Here is a 4,085-nt window from a genome sequence, read left to right as displayed (position 1 = left end):
CCCCAACTCAGATGGATCATGAGCTACACACTTCTGCCACAAGGGTGCAGGGAGGCCCTCTTAATGTAAGGTGGCTGGTTTAGAGCACAGTGATACCAAACAGTCCAGATTCAGCAAGTCTGAATCTAGCCTATGCTATGTAAGGTAGCAGTACAAAATTTCAAAGTGCAGAAAAAATGCACGCACAATCAGCAAAAATAAAGAAGCAATTCAAATAAATGCAGTTAACAAAATGCAATACAGGCTTTAAATATACTAATTTTTCAGTTGTTTGCAGTGGATACCTTGGATTTCAGTTCAGATGCACTCCAGATCTCTTGCTAAAGTCACCATATTCTGAGCAGTTCCAGTTAACTGAGCAATAATTAAAGTGCAAGCTCATACAAAAGGAGACACTGCTGCTGTGAAAAGTCATCCACTAGCAGATTATGCAGCCAACAGGCCGCTGGTTTGAATGTCACTAGTAATTTTATTTTTCTTATGCAAGAAATATCAGCCAAAGCTAACAATTCTTGTAATTTTAATGATTTGATTACTTTACAGAATAGAGCTTCAGTGGCTGAGAAAAAGAGGTGGATCAGTGGTAGTTGTAAAAGTTAAGTGATTTATTATGGGCACACCCTGATGGGAGGATAGTAGCTCCTTTAGCCATACTACTTTGGTTGGTAAGGGCATACCACTTACTGAATCATATTGGTAAGCACAGACATCTTAATCTTATTCAGTGAGATTGGTTTGCCCCCTCCTTCTCTATCTCTAGTTAGCCATTATGTAAATAATTGTAAGATCTGTTTGTCCCATAATATTGCACCTCCGGTAAAAACTAAACCTCCAGCCTTACCCCCACCTTGGGACTCTTTGTAAACATACAACTTGATTTTGTTCAGATTCCACACTGTGCTAAATTTCAGTATATATTAGTAATTGTATGCGTCTTTTTAGCATGGGCAGAAGCCTATCCATGTGCTAATTGTGATGCAGAAACAGTAGTAAAGAACTTGCTAAAGGAATGTATTCCTCATTTTGGGGTACCTCACAGTTAATTAACTCTGACGGAGGTACCCATTTTACTGCTAAAATACTAAAAAAAAAAAAAAACAGTGTGAAGTGTTTAAAATTTCTTTACAGTTACATTGCCCCCACGATCCACAGTCATCTGATCTTATTGAAGGGTCTAACCATTGAGGCAGGATTGAAATGGCCAGATGCTTTGCATCTGGATTTAATGAGTATGCAGGGAACTGTAAATGCTTCTCATAAAGTAAGCACACATGATATTCTTATGGGCCATCCCATGAGAATGCCACCTTTGTCACTAGTCAACTGTGAACTTCTATTTACTGATGAAGCTTTGCTGTAATATTGCTCAGAATTAATCACTGTTTTACAGATTTTTTTATAAGAGGGTCAAGGAGACTCTCCCATGTCCAGCTACCATGCCTTGTCATGATCAACGACCAGATGATTAGGGCTAAGTAAAAGTATTCCAATGCAAATCTTCTTTGGAACCACAGTGGAAGGGACCTCATCTCATTCTCTTAACTACTCATACTGCAGTATAGTGTGCTGGACTACAGAATTGGGTCCACACTTCTCATTGCAGAAAAATCTACTTGACATCTCCAGAGTCTACAGAAAATGATGCCCCCCCCCCCCCTGTCTGGTGACATTACTTAGTCTCCTCCTTCTGTTACTTCCAATCAAAATGAGAGAAAACCTGTTTCTTCAAATGCTGTACCAATATGCCAGTGACTTAAATGTTTCCAACTATTGCCCATTATGTTTTGGAATCCAGCATTTATGGAGTCTGCAGTTATCATACACTGAATAATTTATTGCTTGATGTTGTCTTTATGTCCATTATAGAATCACATCTGTCAGTAATACATCAACATCTTACTTTGGTGTGCTGCACTGGCCACAACTTTCTTTTGGAATCCAGTCCAGAAAATCACAAATGTGGCTTCAGACAAAGTCCAGGAAACAAACTTTACAGAACTGTTACTTGTGAAAATGACTTGAGTGATACCATACCCAACAGATTGCTTCACAACTGTACAAAATGCAAAAAGGCAGAGATATCAGAACACTCCAGTGCTGTAGCAACACTGAACAATGAACTTTATTTTTTTAAATGCTTGGCATGTCTTGAACTGATAATTTGTATTCTGGGTTCCTGATATATATTTGACAAATGTAATTGTGCTCCTTGGATCTTTGAAAAATGAAGTGCAAGTGGGTAAAAATATAAGTGTGTGCTGCAGTATCTTGGAGAATTCCTCTTCTAGTCATGTCAGTCTCAGAATTAGTAAGCATAAGAATGGTGGTGAGAGAAGTCCTCACAGCATAAGGTACAGGAGGCTTATCCATGCAAATGCTTCTAATGTGCAACAGAGAGCTTCACAATTTGCTATTGTTTTCATTGGCCCCACTTTTTCTGTGGTTTCAGGACTTGCACAATAGAGCTATGAGCTTTCAGTATGCCCTGTGTATATTTGTACAGTTATGAAGGATATGACTAAGAATATGCATAACACTAACTAAATGAAAACAGCTTAATAAAAAAGTGTCCTCACGATATATTTGGAGCAGGGTAAGTTCATTCATGGTCTAAGCTGCAAAATACTCAGTCTTCTACAAACCTTTAAGTCTGCCCATTCAGCAATGAAAGGCTTGTAAAATGAAAGCAGGTCATAACTTAATGACCTGTACTCTTATATACTCTTACCTCTCTCAATGCATGGACCAGTAAGAGGAATTAATGTACATGCTGAAAAGCAGAAGAATTAAGACTACCTTGTGGAACTCCGGTGAAAAATGACAAAGATGATGGATATGTAGTAATTTTCTGCCCTAAAAGGATATTTTTAATGGTATTTAGTAAACCAGGGACTGTTCTTACAATGGAAACAGCATTTTTGTTTTAGTAGGCAGGAATGGGATACTAAAACAGACGTCCTGGTTATGTCAGTGAATAAGGTCTATCTGAGTCTTGCCTGTAGAATTTGTTAGGGCACAGTAGTGCAATCACAGTAAGGCAGATGAGAATCCATGCCCCTCTTGCAGAGTAGTAAATAGGTTGATAAGTACTCCTTTATTAAATTGCAGTCACAGCATCCAGAAGTTTGTGAAGAAGATGAAAGAAGTGAGATAAACTGGTAATTACTGATATCTGAAAGACTGCCTGACTTAGGGCTAGCATGATTAATGTTTTGTTCCAAAATTCAGGGAAATTATTTGTAGAAATTAAAACATTAAATGCATGATGTAAAGCAGTTACAATAAAGTTACAATGAGTGTGCTACAGGTTCTAAGAAAAATAGGGCAGTGATGTTACAGTCTGGCCTGCCACGGAATGTTAAGTATTTTTTTCAATTCACTTTTTATTCAAGCAGCAATAAAACAAACATGATAAAAGAACACTTGATTGAGTGACGTGACAAGATAAATATAATAACATATTACCAAATAATCTGTATGTGCATATACATATGGGAACAGGACAGATGACTGAACTTTTATTATTATGAAAGTTCAGCCATTTGTATGTGTATATACATATGGGAACAGTACAGATGGCTGAACTTTCATAATAATAAACATCTGTACTGTTGGAACCAGGCTGTGGTGGTGCAGCAGTTAGCGTTGTCGCCAAACAGCAAGAGGTTCTACCGTTCGATTCTCGGCTGGAGTGCCTTCTGTGTGGAATCTGCATGTCCTCCCCGTGGTCGAGTGACGTTAAAGACATGCAGGTAGGTGCATGCATGAATGGGCGTGCCTTCTTTGAAGGTTGTGTGTCGGGCTGGCAACTCGGCACCATAAAAATCCTCTGCCAGTCACTAGCAGACGGGAGTTCTGCTGTGGCGACCCCTAACCGGGAAAAGCTGAAAGACTTAAGCTGCTGGCAGAAGTGGTCAAATTGTCATATGATTACAGACTGCCAACAGTACAGAGGGGACTGGGAATTTGCCCCATGCCCTGCTGTTGAGTAATCACAGAGCTGGTATATATTATTAGCAGAAGGTATGAGGACTGTGGCCCCTCACATGGGGCATGTAGGATGGCGTCCCAATGAAAAAAATGTT

The sequence above is a fragment of the Protopterus annectens genome, chromosome 2.part1, assembly GCF_019279795.1.
Source record: "Protopterus annectens isolate FY-2018-M chromosome 2.part1, PAN1.0, whole genome shotgun sequence".
Lineage (NCBI taxonomy): Eukaryota > Metazoa > Chordata > Ceratodontiformes > Protopteridae > Protopterus > Protopterus annectens.
The sequence above is the reverse complement of the archived record's forward strand: the minus strand, read 5'-3'. Positions refer to the sequence as shown.